This window comes from Amblyomma mixtum, chromosome 2, assembly GCF_055824585.1.
Source record: "Amblyomma mixtum isolate Tamu chromosome 2, ASM5582458v1, whole genome shotgun sequence".
Taxonomy (NCBI): domain Eukaryota; kingdom Metazoa; phylum Arthropoda; class Arachnida; order Ixodida; family Ixodidae; genus Amblyomma; species Amblyomma mixtum.
In genome coordinates this window covers 81,916,197-81,932,427 of record NC_143013.1, presented here as the reverse complement: position 1 = coordinate 81,932,427, position 16,231 = coordinate 81,916,197, and the positions used below count along the sequence as shown (strand labels likewise).

Below are 16,231 nucleotides of genomic sequence, written 5' to 3'. Positions count from 1 at the left end.
GCTCAACTCGATCCCCTGACTCGACCCGCCGCTGCCGGGTTCATGTAAACGCCGCTACAGTATTAGTAATCGTAGGCATACCCCCGAGAATATCACGACAGGCGGTATTGCCCACGACGCACTCGCTCACTGCAGGCGAGCGAGGGAATGCAATACATTTAATTAATAGATAGGTTTGGATGAATATATGACAGTACCGCAGAGATTAACAGGATGAAGAGGTGGGCCCTTATTTTATTCATCTCGAATTAACCTCGAAACGCGAAGCACAGCGAAGGAAGCGACGAGCTTTCAGCGGTGTGTGTTAGTGTCACTACTACAGCTTTTTGTGCTTCATATTTGTTGCAGTGCTTTCGAATTCGAAACGGCACTTGGCGATAGTTTCAGCTACGGTTGCAGTTACTGCGAAATCATGATTCATGATTTCATGAATCCTGAAATCCTAATCCTAACGATTCCTGGCTTCACCTGGGAATTACAGCGCGATGAGCAAAGCGACGTCACCTAATTTATGAGCGCCTATGCACGCGGGCGGCCGCTTGTTAAGTACAGGTTAATTATAAAGATATGTAAATCGGCAATCCGTTATATTACTGCGCAGCATTGCCTTTAGCGAGGCTACATTTGTTTCTTACTGTTGCCTCAGCACGCTGGTTTTAACCTTAATTATGCTCGTGTATTACTTTAATAATGCTTTTAGTCTTGTACTATGCGTGGAAGATAGCACCTGCGATGCACTTGATCAATTGCATTTCAAGTGGACGCTAAGGGACCTTGACAATCAAATAAACGCGACGAGTTTGCTTTGGCACTGATGATTTCTGTTTTGCTTTCATTAATGTTGCTAAGCCTTGCTTTTACTTTTGAAAATGTTGTACAACAGTGCAGCACTTGAACCCACACAAGAAACGTAACAGCGTAGAAAGAGCCTCTAAATCGCAAAACAAATCCTTATTTTCATGCGAGGTGCACCGCCTTGCAAGGAAGAGACCCAGCCTATCTCGCTCCCACTTTTTGACATTTCATCAAAGATGGCGCTGACTGCTCGCTTCCGAAGCGCCATCTGGCCGAGCTTGGGGTTTCTATAGACGCGCCGCTGTCAACGTATGTTGTAACCGGGAGATCCGGCGCTCACCTAGCACTCTAAGGCAACAATCACAGATAGGGGTGAGCCATAAGGGACAGTGGGCGCATTCCATACGCGGAACATCCCCACCATCCGATTGTTACGAAGCGTACGTCGCGACGGAATGGTGGCTCCGCCGCCTCGAAGAAGTTGACCAGCAGGTGTCGATGGGTAGCATGAATTAACTCGATTTCTTTAAAATGAGTCCAAAACATCATTTAAACTCAACAAACTGATACACAAGATCTAAGATTATATAATAACGCAGGCAGTCATACCAAGGGGCCGCGCAACATCTTCCGAGCAGTGGTCCCGAGCAGCAGGACCGCAGCCGTTCCTCTCCCCTCATCGCGCCAAACCTCGCTCTTAAATACGTTTGCTCAGGATTCTGGGCACGGTTTTGGTAGCCAATCGGAAATGCTGTTGTCGGAGCCAATGAGAAGGATTTCTTTAAAACAGAAGCAGCCAATAGCACGCCGGTGCCCACGAGGTTGTTTACTCGAGAGCACCGCGTAAATTCCACGAAGACGTGCGCATTTCCACTCGGCACACAGATACAAACACACAAAACGACACCCGAAACACAGGGAACACAAACCTCGCAGTCGGTGCGCAACGGGACCCACAGTGTGCTGCCCGAAGCAATCACTTCGCGCGACTCTCCTGGAAATCACAGTGGGTCCGCGCGCCCGCTCTGGTGGCCCGGACGCGGCCTTGGGAGACCTTCCTATCCTATCCTATCATATCATATCATATCATATCATATATCATATCATATATCATATCACATATCATATCATATATCATATCATATATCATATCATATATCATATCATATATCATATCATATCCTATCCTATCCTATCCCATTCATTTCCGCCGGCTGCAGCTCGGGTGCTTAAGATATTAGAGAGCAATTGCCGCGGCCGGCAACACTCTTTTCCGTGGCTTTTTTTTTATTTTTAAATATAAACCACTACGACCACCAGACCTTGTACCCTCGCAGTTTACTGCGTTTTACTCTAACTAAACATTCAAACAAGGTCGGGGAGGGAGCCGCACAACGCCTGCTTACAAAGAGCACAGAGAAAGCGGCTCTGCCAAATGTCGGAGTGTGAGCACCTCTAACGGCTCCCCGCACAGCAGCGAGCACACGGACAGCAACAGTCGCACCGCGGGGAGAAGAACACATTCAGCTTGTTCGAGAAACTGGCGCGCAAAAGCTGCGAAGCTCGCTACGCAACACGATGATGGGCATGTTCCATCTCTCGAACATGCCCATTTATCCGAGAGTGGACACGTTCCACCTACGGAAAGTGCCCACTGTCCAAGGATATAGGAATGTTCCATCTGCGGAACACTTCCAGGTGTCCAAGGGTGAGAATCTTCTGTCTGTGCAACGACCCCACAGTCCACGGGCGGGCATATCTATCTGCGGAACATGCCCGTTGTACGATGATGACGTCACGTGAGCCAGATGCACGCTGCTCCCATTCACTTAGGAAAGGTCGCATTAACTGTCACTTCACAAAGTTGCGGGGGCGAAAAGTCTGCATCTTCTTTTTATTTTCCCCCGAACAGAGCGCGTGCGCACGTCTTGCGTCAACGGAAACCACCAACGTCGACCGCAAACTGGCGCCCGCGTGACGCGGAGACTTCGCACCGCGCAGGGCACGTGCGACGTCACCGCCCGACTCCGAGGGGCAACGGTGGCGAGAGCGGCGGATGCACGGCGGCAACAACGGCGGCGGCGCCTCTGTGGTAGAGGCGATCTTTCGGAAGAGAACTGCCTCCGATTTCACGGACGCCGCCGCCAGCGTCAGCTGCGCCGCGGCAACAGGAGCCTACCGGCACGGGGTACCGAACAGAAGTCTCGCGTCTTGCTGCCACTGACTTGTACGATATACGAGCGGCTGTACACGAGACGCAGCTGCACTTGATATCCGGGCGGAAGCCGGGGGGATGTAGAAGAAGGGGTCCCGGTCTTGCTCGCGTTTCAACGAAAAAACGCAAATAACGAAACGCAGCGTCGGAGGCGATAATAAACACGCCGAGCGCCTTTAAAAAACGAAGAGGAAGCGAAAAGAAGCAAGGAATCGACCAACGTGATGTTTGAGAAAGCTGAGACGAAAGCACGTGAGGAGGGAGGCGCCTGAATGAAGTTGTAGACGTGTAGTAGTAGTGGTAGTAATGGCGGGCGTTCGTGTGAGGCGAGCCGAAAGGAAGCGTAGGCAGGATGTATATGCTGCTACTGTGAGGGACCGCCGGCGAAGCCGCTCACCCCGGCTTCCCCTTGACTGCTGAGACGCGATGGGACAACGAGTCTCATTTTGCGAATATTCGCAACGGGTGCAAGAAAGCCAGAGAGAGGGGGCGGCTGATGAAGAGTGAGCGGTAGCCATCAAGGGACTGGATGAAGCAAACCGCAATTTACTTGTAATGTTGCTTCGCTTCGAAGCCCATGGTCGCGCAGCACTCGGATGACATGCAAACACCTCAGCTGAATGCACTTAAACGATGAGACCTCGACAGAACTACAGCGGCTGTACATTGCAACCATACACTGTAAACATGAATACGCCTATACGGGAATAAAAAGAGAGTAATCTCCCTTTTTTACTCCCCTTTTTTTTTGTTGAGAGTGTATGCTTAGTTCTACTTCTGGCTGCTCCAAAAACAGCGTATATTTAGTCATTCCCGATTAACATGGCTCCGGTTAGCAGGCAGCATCTAATGAATGAACGGTTTTCCACGTTGGACGTTACTACGTACAGACTGTTTCTCTGTTCCTTGGCCTTCTGGCGTACGTTACGCAACACTCGATCACTCGAAAACCGCACTTATGAAGGAACCGTCACCAAGCAGCGAACTGCGCTGTAATGCGCGAGGGGACCGCTAAAAAAAAAAAAAAGGCAGGGCGCGAATCTGCCGCTGACATTGCCATTGCGCGAAGAAGCACACACGAGAGGCTACGTACGGCAGGTTGGAGGGAGAGAAGGTATCAAACGGGGAAAGGAGGAAAGGATCGGGGGAATACCCGAGGAAGAGCTTCGGAATTCCCCTCGCCTATCTATCAGCCCTGGAATGCCGGCTGCCGACCCCCGACGAGTGGCCCATACATGCGGACGCCGCCGTCGCCGGCTCTCCGACTTCGGCACGCGCTTTGAACGAATTCAAACTGAGAGCGCGGGCCAACACGAAATGGAGTCGCGCCAAGCCACCGCCGGGGCCAAAATTCCACAGAGCGCGACGGGGGCAATGGCGGCGGTACTTATCGCGAAACTTATCTCCGCGTTTTCGCCGCCACCAAGTATTTATTTCTCGCAAAAGGAAAAGGAAGACAAACAAGGATGAACAAAAGAAGAGGGACACCTTATCGGTCGTCCGAGGCGAAGAGCTCCAGCAACTGCGCCGATACAGAATGAATGGCGGAAGAGGAGCCGGTCTCGTCTCTGCGGTGGTCTTCCCCGGTCTATTGAGAGGCCGCCGGGGCCGCTTCCGAAGTAAACAAGCAACTGCGGACGGCCCCCACTCCCTCCGTTGGAAGAAGCCGAGCTGGTCCAAATCCGTGTGTGGCGGGCCGCTTCCTTAATATGACAAATGGAACTTTGCATGAAGTGTATCTTAATCAACGGACGCAGTAGCTTCGCTCCGGGCGCCGAGTTTTATTCAGGTAGTCCCCTGAAATTCCGCAGCTCCTTACTGTCTCCTCTCTTGCGAGCACAGAGTCATCTTTTGTTGCCTTAATATATGCGATCGCTTTATGAACACAGCGCAGTAAAGTGGACGTTGATGAAGAAATGTCAGGCACGAATGAAGCCAGTGATCAATCAATCAATCAATCAATCAATCAATCAATCAATCAATCAATCAATCAATCAATCAATTAATCAATCAATCAATCAATGGTTGAGTTCAGAGTGACTTGTACAGTTTTTGTCAATAGTAACCAGGCTCCATGGTTTGCTTCTCATTAGTATAACAGAGCCCTCACGGCATCCCTAAAGATCAAAAAGTTCTTTGAAGGTGAGAACAGGGGTCATTCTTACCATGCAGAGATTTAGAGCTTGAGGGCGGGCATAATAGCTTTAATATATGACTGAGAAGAAACGCGTGCAGCCTGGTTACTTTTGACAAAGACTACGTGTAAACACGTATACACTTGCGCCTCAGATATCATCACATTCGTGGTAATGTAGACCTATTGATCAGTTAATCCGAATTATGTCACTGAATATAACAAGCAGGTTGTGAAAGAAAAGAAAAAGCTTCCCTTTGTGACGATGGCCAATAAAAAAAGGAATAAAAGAGAAGGAAAGAAGCAAGGAAACAAGGAGACAAACGATGACAAGGCTAAGCGAGGTAAAGGCGGTTTCACAACGAGCACGATTTTGGGAGAGGAGGTATTCAACTGCCCCCCGTCATGCACACACTGCCCTGATTGGCGGTCCACGTTCAATCTCTGAACTGAGCCGTCCCCACTCGTTTTTCACAAGCGCAGAGGCGCACACGCGCGAGCTGCGACTGTTCGCCCTGCGGCAATGCTTCCCCCGTCACGGACACGGTGCCCCACCTCTCGGCATTGACTTCAGCGTCGGGGCAGCAGCAGCACGCGACGGCGCGCGCACGTCACGCAGAACACAAAGGAGGGGGAGCTCCGAGGGGGGCGCGTGGTATGGAGGGAGGAAATGGGGAAATCATGCCTTCAGCCGAACTTCCAGCCATCGCACTTTAAAGAAACAAGTTTTATAAACCTATCGCTGCTCGAGCACAGGGAAGAGGGGGAGCTATCCCGTAGTCCAACAGGGTACGGGAACATTTAACGGAAAGTGCCGCTTCGATGCTATTGCGTTTTTGTCCTGAACCAAGTCCTGACTTTCCGCTCAAGTGGGCTGGCTTTTTAAAGCCAGAAAGTGTTTCTTCTTTTTTAATGTATGAAAACTACTAGAAGCACGCTGCAATTGTGAGACTGGAGCTAATTAAGGCGACTTCCGGCAATGTCAACTCTTCGTAGGTTGCGCTTATAACAAGGTCAGTGTGTTGAGGTCGGGCCAGTAATGGTCCATACAAAAACTGCGTCGTGATAACGAAAAAAAATAAATCTGGGGTTCTGCTGTGCATTAATCGTGCTGGTTACTTACCTGTGTGGAAGCTTGAGCGAGTTATTGGTTCGTTATTGCAACGAACTCAAAGTGGAAATGGAAGCCTTCGTTTCGTGTCACTAACCGAGTTGAGAACTGTACAGTCACCTCTGTACAGCCAAGTGACTGCACGCTCTTGCAGTAGTTTGCAGTTGCGAGTTTGTAAGCTTACTATTAGTCTCATTATTAGCCTTCATTGTTCATTTATGTTTGTCTGGCTTTGTGGAATGCAGATACGTTTCCCATAAGAACGCCCAGTTGAAAAATTGGTGGACGAAAATGCAGTATAAAAGTTGAGGAGATGCGGTTAATGAAGAGTACGATGTGTGAGGTATACGTATACGTCGCCCAACATACATCGCCTGTGCAGTGAGTGTTTTCTTTTAAGGATTACGCAATGAAGGGATGTATCGTTTGCTGCAAACTCATCTGAAAGAGCTTACGTAACGCAATCCGCTTGAAACATCGCAGTATCTCAACTGCTACTCCATAAAGACTGAAATAACCGTTATAGATAACCTGATCTTTATTAAATACTATCTGATTGCTATTGCAAACCTCTGTATTTTTTAGAACAGTGCGAATTACGATCAGTTAGTTATACGGGGTTTTATGGCGCATAAGCAACTATGGCTATCATGCGCCAAACACAAGGTTAGATGATGTTAAGTGTACAGAGGTTACATTATAATAGGTTTAAAACATTGGCTTTCTTTAGAAACTTACAAACAAGTGAAAACTCGACAAGTGTTTGCTCGCCTAAAAGCAATGCGGGATGAAATGGAATGTGTTCATTGTAAAATACCGTAAAAATTTTTTTTCTAAGTTCTTCGAGATGCGAACAAGAAATTAAAATGTGATTTACCGTGAGCTCCTCACCACACATTTCACACACAGGTTTGGCTTTTTTTTGTTAATAAGAAGTTATGGGTGATGTGTGTGTGACCTATGCGTAAACGACATAGATTGTTATTGTAAACCTCTGTAGTTTTCAGAACAGTGCAAATTACGATCACGTCCCCTGAGCTAAGCCATATAGTCAAAACATGCTAAATGGCGTTCTAAATATTCGCAATTGAAGCAAATTTATTCTAGACAGGGTTGGTTGTCTGTTTTTTGACAGCGAAGAATTGCGAATCTGTAGAGCTTTCCTTCTTATCCATATTATCTATACAGCTGTACTGGAGTTGATTCCAATAATAACTATTCCTTTGTTTGAATTCTGCTCAGCCTGAAATATTTTCTTTGAGAACGCCGATTTGTTTTAACGCCAGCTTTTAAATCTCTATTAAGTGTTTTTTTCTTGGCCTCTCTGTGGATAATTATTAATAACAATGATATATATTGTTTCACAGATCTCGCTTTCAGTCATTCTAAAAAAATATGTATTTTGCCATGGAAACCAAGTTCTTAGTACCTTACGAGTAAAACATTTAAGATGACAAGGCCCCAAAGGACAAGGGCAGTGCAGACCGCATTGCAGACAGTGTACACATTGATTTTTCGGCATGAACAAACAAGGAAGTTAATTCAGCATAACAAACAAACATTACAAACCTTCGCGGCAATATTCGGAATGCGACCTATACACAAGCGCGGGATCTTGCGCATATTGAATTAAGTTGAGAACAGCAAGAGCCTATAAGGTAGCTCTGATGCACGTGTTTGCATTCTTCTCACTGCTTGCGTGAAATTCACGAGTTTGGAGCTTCCTCAGTTGCTGTCCACCTAACATCAGTAGGAAATTCACCTTTGTTGTTGCGATGTCGCACTTTTTAGCCTGTACAGCAAGCGAAAGACAGTTACTTGGCTGATGCTGAAGCTGTGTTTATATAAGCTTATTCCAATCAAAATCCGCAACAAGTTTGTCCCGTGCCGCTGTCACTTGCCTGGCTGTTCATCACACCGGCCTAAGCACTCCTATAAGACTTGACCAATGGAGTATTCACAATGTGCTGATCACGAAACGCGTCTAGAATTAAGTTTCCATAAAGTTCCCATGTACGACCGAAAGTCGCACATGCGGCAATCACACAACGGCCTGAATTCCTTAAACTCGACCCTTTTTACAACAAATTTCTGTCTCTGGGACTCTTCCTCCGCATGTCGGCTTATCCCACTGATCTCACTGTTGTGTCTTACACACTAAACTAAAATTTAAGCTGCAGTGTAGTTCTCATCAACTGATAATGCTCCAGTGACGTCGGGTGAATGAGCGTGCGAGTCACGCATGCGCGTCGCTCGCTTACCGTTGATACTGCTTTCTGTGCATCCGTTTGTGTGTACGATGACCTCGGAACCTGCACGAAAAAAGAGAGAAAATGGCGTCAGTACGATTCACTGAGATTGTGGGATCCGACACGACATCATGTATGGGCGAATAAACAATTAGCACAGTAACCAAGATGCATCATGTGCTGCCTCTTACACACTGTACCATTCAGCACGCAAAAACTATTGCGCTCGTTTTTCCACCGTCTCCATTTTAATGTGAGCGCCCGAGACAGAATTTCAAGAGTGTAGCAACACATTGCAGAATTTATTACTAGAATGATGGCGTTCAGTGTCAGCAGCAGCGACAGCTTTGAAAGAACTGTAGCCCCAGAGGATGAGACAAAAAAGACGGCACGTACACGCAATGCACATGCTGCGATTTGAGTGGCACAAGTCCAACTGGATTGCTGTGTTATTGACCACTTTTCCCGCGCTATGGCGTATGCGAGGCACTTGACTGCCGTTAGGGTATTTCCTAAATCACCTGTAAATTACCGTTACGTCTCTTTCATTCCTGTTGTTTCTCACTACGGATTTCGTTTTTTTTTTTTTAATACCACATGACCTGGCCCAGGACGTTTCTCTTCAAAACAGAAAGAAAGCGCGAAAAATGCGTAGTTTCAGTCAAAAATTCTTGAGCCATCATGCTTGCACGGCTTCTTCCACGATGGGTCATGCACTGCGGCTGGTATACTGAAATATCCACAGCGCACGAAATCCCTGGAGGGTGAACAAGACTTCCGTCCTTTCCGCACTTCCACGTTCCACTCCCTTCAAACCTTCCCCCAGGGTGCGGCTCAGGTGCTCACACGCAGAGTGAGGCAGTTACCTCCTCCGCCTCCTTGCTGCTCCAGTGCATTGCCAGTGCTGTGCCAGTGCAGTGCCGGTGTAGTTCCAGTGCTGTTTCAGTGCATTGTCAGTGTAGTCCCAGTACAGTGTCAGTGCTGTGCCAGTGCAGGGCGGCTCCAGAGCAGTATCAACAAGAGCGAAACTAAATGCCTCAACCATGACCCGAATCCTCCCTGCTAAAACTGTAAACGACGTAAACAACTTTCATTTTTCGAATCTTGTGTGGCAGCTAACGGAGTGAAAGCAAAGGAGAATGTTAATACAAGAGACGCATGAAATAAAGGGGAGGTCAACGTACCACCACAAACCGCGTCAAGCTGTCATTTTGGCGAGCGGCGGTCGCGTCTTTTTGATGAACGATGAACGCACAATGAGAGGACGCAGTAAAAATTTTCTCATAAGCAACGTCCCCGCATCAGCGGAGGCCCTTCTCCATTAGGGAAACGTTCAATAACACGACGAACAACCTGCCCCGCCTGTACGGGTATAGGCGACGCATGCAACGCAAGGATGCTCCGCTGGCAGTGGAGCCGACGAACGATGATTACACTGAGGCTGAGTGTCGGTTTATTGCAGGCCACCACGTGCTCTGAAACTGGAGATATTACTCCAGACATGCAAGAAAGAAGCAAAGACCAAAACACAAAGGCTGCAGTATACCGAACACCAGATATAAACAGGATCGACGTATTCTCATAGTCTGATGATCAACGCGAACTCGCTGCTCCCCCCTTTCCGAGTGAAGGGGAGCTATGCAGTTTTGCTGCATGTCCCTATCCTCGCTTCAGTGGAGTATTCGATTGAGAGTAATGAAGTATTCGACATCGCAGTCGCTGAAGCTCGTTGACCGCTTTATAACTGGCCAAATATTAAGGTGAAAGCCTTTAATGGCTCATACTGTCGTCCGTTAACAAAGCGTGTCACACGCGTTTATCTCGGGAACTAAAAAGACAGAAGAAAACCAATGGTTGCCTCAGATAGAGGAGGAAAAAATGAACCCAGAAGCCATGTTTGAAAACTGTAGATTAATTAGTTAATTAATTATAGGCAAAAATGTCGGAATTGCGTCGAAATAGCGCGGACGTCGATATAGCCACGGGAACGGTGTGACGTCACGTCCACCGGAAGTCGTCACGGAATAGTGAAAATTGTCACAGAACGATCGGGAAAACGTCGGAATTGTGTCAAATTAGATGGAAAAATGTGTAATTAAGCGTAATTAACACTTAAGATCCCCGAAAGATGTATAATTTGAGTATCGATATAGCCGCGGGAATGGTGTGACGTCACATCCACCAGAAGTCGTCACGGCATAGTGTCCTCGGCTTTCGCCTCTCAACACTTTAGTGTGCGAAGTGTCCTCGTATTCTTTCTTGATTTTTCGTACACGGAAAGTTGCAGCCTGGACGACGACAGCTCTAATTACAGGAATTTGTGCCTGTATTACAAAGAAAACGCATTTTTATGGGTTTTTCTCCTTAATTTTATTTGCAACGGACACCCACAGACGAGATTGATTTTTTCAGCTAGCTCTCGAAATTTTAAAACCCGTTTATTCCTTTCTGCTTGTGCTGGCAGCCAACTGAAGACATTATTCCTGCTTAATTTCCCCGTTCCACTTATATTGGTTACCTACTCTGTTATCAACTAGTTAGCTGTTAGTTCCAGTTTTATGCAACTACGGAGTTGATTTACGCTGCCTACCCTCACGGGCGTCCGCATCTTTTCGTATGCAGCAATCTACTTGCAAGTACGCTTGCACGGATCAATATAATATAAAAAGAAAGACTGCATTATCACGCTGTTGCCTATTACTCCTTGTGTATGAGTGGAAAGCGAAAACATTTTTTTTTTTTGTAAAAGTAAAAATGAGCTTGATTTTTTAATGCAACTAAGTGCTCACTTTTATATCACTCCTACCTGTACGTATCTACATGTCCGGAGCGTATAGCACTTCGATATATGCGTTAGTTTGCTATAATGTGCGGCCTGTCTTTGCGAAGAGCCGAATACGCATGAGCATATACCAGTCAAGCATGGGAAACAAACGCCTCGCATATGCGCCATTTGTGGATTGCAGTATATAGCTTGGTTTGGTTTATGGGGTGTAACGTCCCAAAGCGACTCAGGCTATGAGAGACGCCCTAGTGAAGGGCTCCTGAAATTTCGACCACCTGGGGTTCTTTAACGTGCACTGACATCGCACAGTACACGGGCCTCTGGAATTTCTCCTTCAAAGAAATACTAGCCGCCGTACGCTGCGGAATGTGAGAAGCGGAAGTTGCTAAGCCTCCATGCCTGACATGTGTTCTACAACAGCGAGGTGTTCTTGAGCTGAAAACTTTTTTTTGTGAGGGCAGAAACTAGACTAATTCATGCGCCTACGATTAATAACGCAATGTTTGCTTTCGAGACTATGATAGTGTACGAGTGCCTTTATCTTAATTATTTCTGGGATTTGGTTTCGCTAAACTGGGACTGATTGTTCATTTTCTTCAAATAGGCTACGTCATCCTCTCTTTTGTCATTCACTGTTGCCATCGCTGACATGCTGTATCCGCGTGAATTATGTTTGTGTACTGCTTCCTACACCTGTGTTACGTTCCCGAATAAAAGTGGTCTATATACAGTCTATAGACACCTTAGAGACTATGTTTTTTTTTCCTGCAGATATTTACTTTTGTCTATTCTCAGTGCATAGGCTATCTAGAGACACGTCTGCCAAAAGTGTTGTGTTGCATTGGGTTTTATGGAGCATACGCAACTAAGGTCATTACGCGCCAAACCCAAGGCACTAAAAGCGTATGTCCATAAATCTATAGATTTTCTATAGACTTTCGTATAATTTGTATTGCCTGTACACAATTCTCTAAGATTTGTCTATAGAAAGCCTACACGCTTTACCGAGAAACGTCAACGGACAGTCTACAGACTGGCTAAATAAATTCTTTTTAAGTGTTGCGCATTATTATATCGGTCACTTAAAGTCCAACTCTGACCCTTTTGCGAAAAGTAGTAGCTGGTAGCAATGTAAAGCACCAACATTTCTTTACGTGCACTGGCAGAATCTGGCGCAGACATTTTACAGCCGCGTCGCGTCGGCGCCGACACCCAACGCCGACAGCCCCGCGACCGCTCTTCTAACCGAGCCGCGCAGGTCGTCGCAAGCGGTGGCGACGTCCGCATCACATATCTGAGCGACGAATCGTGGCGATGCACGCACGCGTCAACCAACACCAGCGACGCGCACGGGAACAAAAGATCCCGCCCCGCCGGCGCCCGAGCGGCGCCGTAAACTTCCTGCCCTGCAGAATCTTGCCTCGCTCTGTCTGCTCTGCGAACTAGGCGCGTGCTCGCCATATGGCGTCAAGTGAAACGAGATTCCACTCAACGAAACGCTGCTCTGCACTGGTACGTATAGCGTTCTGTATCCCTTACAAGCAAGGAAGGAAGGGAAAACTTTATTTTCACTAATGCTTTTTCCTGCGGTTTGGGGGCATCTTCAGAGACGTCTTGGTTCTATCCGCAGGAACCTTCTCTGTCGAAGTCGTCCGCCTCTAATCAATGGTCGGTTGCCCTCAGTCCAGGGCTCCGCTGTCCACTGCCGCCCGTTGAGCTCGCTGTACCAGACCTTGTTGGTCTTTACCGCGGTCGCTGGACAGCAGAGTCTACCATACAGGATAGCTCGAGGATATATTACTTTCCGAGCATCCGACGAGACCGCGGAACTCGCGCCAGCACCCAGGGAGTACTCGGCCATACTACAAAACTTTAGAGGCAGAAGAATGCGATATCCCCAGCCGCACTAATCTCTCAGCAGAGAGGAAGCTGTCACTTGGAGACAATTACAAACAGGCTCTTTCCCAAACCTACATATACTAAACAAAATGTACCTTACGATATCCCTTACAAAAAAATTTTCATATAGTCTAGAGACTCTCTATAGATAAGCCCTAGAGAACATTCTAAAGCCGATACAAATTCTATAGACGAACTATAGATTTATGGCGACACACTTTGAGTAGACTTTTGTCTGTAGACTATGAATATACAAATTACGCCTCTTTAGCGAAAACCGCCCTGCCATGTACCATACCGGCAAATTATCCAATATATCACTCCACCAGACCCTATGCGGCCATCCGGCTGCCTTTCCTTCCCTTGGAATTCACTCCTCTATCTTAACTGATCATCGGTTATCGCCAGAAGGACGAAAAGTTGGGCGAGTCGGTTAGAACTAAGCATGGCTGTAGCACGGCGGTTATCTGTCCATTTTGAATTTCTTTATTACAGCTTATATAACTCACATTTCTTCCCCTCATTCACGTTGCTATCCGTATACGTATAGCAAAGTAACACTATCTTTTTCTAATTTGTTACCCGAATTACTGTCCTTTAATACTTTATTCAAAGCTTCTTTTTTAGCTTCCGAATTACGGACCCGTACGTAAATACTGGCATAATACAGCGGTGATGTACTCTCTCGGTGGACATCGGTAGGCTAGAAATGATTCGTGGTATAATAGAAAAAAGAGGAACGCGTAGACGACGCCAAGGCGCTTCGCCACCATAGCACCATAAAGGTTCATGCATGGACCGCTCTACAACGCACTCCAAGCAGAGAACGAATTGTCAGTGGTGCAAGGTATAGCCGGGTAGCACGGGAAGGTACGACCGTCCTCACTCGCAGTATACAACGCGCATTCGGCTCCGAAATAAGGACGCGAATATATTCTAGACACAAACATAAAGAAAGCATTACATTTTTAAAGCATTGTTTCCACTTCTAAACATGCCAAATAGAGGCATAGCAGATGGAATCCATTCACGCTGTCCAGCCGCCGCGGTGGCTCAGTGTATGGTGCTCGGCTGCTGACCCGAAAGACGCGGGTTCGATCCCGGCCGCGGCGGCTGAATTTCTATGAAGGAGAAATCATAGAGGCCCGTGTACTGTGCGTTGTTAGTGCACGTTAAAGAACCCCAGGTGGTCGAAATTTCCGGAGCCCTCCACTACGGCGTCCCTCATAGCCTGAGTCGCTTTGGGACGTTAAACCCCATAAAACCAAAACCAGACCATTCAGGCTATCCACCAACAGCTGTGGAAGGATTCTGCCAGGTTCAGTACTACACATAACACGAACGGTGCATTGGTGCAGACGCAAACGTAAGGTACGCTAATGTACTACGAACGAAGGTTGAAGTCGGACTTAGTGACGAGGAGAAAGGGAAGGCAAAGGATAAGGCTCTACACACAGAACCTGAGTTTCGGCAGTGTGTCTTCGTGCTAAATATATCTCTTCATAGGAGCGCTAACGACAAGTGCTATGCTCCCGAAGAACAGGAATACTGTTGAAATGTTTTAGCACCAGACTAGGACTCCGCCTTTGTTCGTTTCAAAAGTTCCTTCCAGGCCTACATCGTACCGCACAATCGATTCGGAACACGATGGAATATGCAAGAATACCCTGAAATCCACTGACCGCGGCTTGCGATTATAATAGATCTTAGTAACGATTAAAAGGGGCGACATAGCATAACGACCTCATAACGCTCACTCTCCAAAAAATTATAGATTTCCGCTTACATTTCGTGAAGATCAGGGAAACACGCCAGGCTCTGGAGCAAAACGGACACGCGCTCTTCATCGTGACTGCACCATTGTGCTTGTGGCTTTGTTGCGATCCCCGCTCCCAGACATAACGCTCGGCGATGACGTCACGACGGCTACCGAGGTCACGTGCCTCAATTCGAGCCCATGATGGAGGTGGAATAGCGAGGGGCGTTTTCAACGATATGCTTTGCCTAGTTCATGCACAAACGGAAGTGCAGCAATCCTATATTCACTCGGATCGTACATTGGGAAATTTGCCGTGCATTGGTGCCCTCGTACCCAGCATTTTTTTTTTTTGCTCAACCTTTCGCTTTTTGCGCGAAGAAATGAAAACGGCTTGCATCCATGACGTAAACGACATGGCAGGGGCGTGATTGCTGGACGGTGAAAGAAACAATCTTTCATAATTGACCAAAGATAACTAGTTTTGTAGGGACAAAAAAAAAGAGAAGTTGTTATTGCTGGTTTACGTCTTTACAAACACTCCCCCCCCCCCCCCCCCCCCATCCTACAAATGCATAACGGGTATTTCGCAATAATGTTGCAGATGCACAAAACATTCCTAAATGCAGGAAAAAAGAGACCACTAGAAAGACTCCCCACCTTTTTCTTCGGTGCTTCACAAGCTATTCCGTCGAGGGCAGCAGCCTTCTGCTTGTTTCAAAACCATGCAGACAACGACTTCCCCACCAGACACTCGCAGTACAACACGCACACAAGCCCGCTACCACCGCTCGTCCCAGCCAGCGCGCCACTGCGTCAAGTTGCGCGCCAGCCGGGCGGGTGGGTGGCAGCCGACGGTTTGACCAACCCGAGACCAGGACTTTTAAAGGACAGACGCACGTTCGTCCGTCCCCCCAGTTTCGACGGGCTGCACGAAGAGGGGAGGGAAATCTATTTTTTGTCTTATGTTTTTATTCTTTTTATTTGTTTGTGATTTTTTTTTTACTCGCTGCTGATCGCGCGTACGCGTGCGCACACTTCGTTGACTTCCCTCTGCGACCAACTGGTTTTCTCGTTGTGGGTTGGGTGTTTAGCTTATCAGAGCCTGGCTTGCCTGAGGGGCTAGACTGTATACCTTTCAAACATTTCATAACAGCGTGACTGGTTATAATGGCTGTTAGATTTTGAGATAAATCAAATTCTTGTCTTCTTGGTACTGCCGTGGGCTCAGCACTGATATTGTGGACTGTTCACCAGTAGTAATGTGACAAAATCAAACCCGGTGCT

General features: G+C 47.3%; 1 long non-coding RNA gene across 1 annotated transcript in view; it reads right to left on the bottom strand.

Annotated features, from left to right (window-relative positions):
* Positions 1–8,424: 8,424 nt before the first annotated feature.
* Positions 8,425–16,231, bottom strand: part of LOC149359919 (uncharacterized) — a 65,916-nt gene continuing 58,109 nt past the window's right edge. The window contains exon 2 of the long non-coding RNA XR_016288197.1: positions 8,425–8,567. This is a non-coding gene — a long non-coding RNA (uncharacterized LOC149359919). The remainder of the gene's footprint in view (positions 8,568–16,231) is intronic.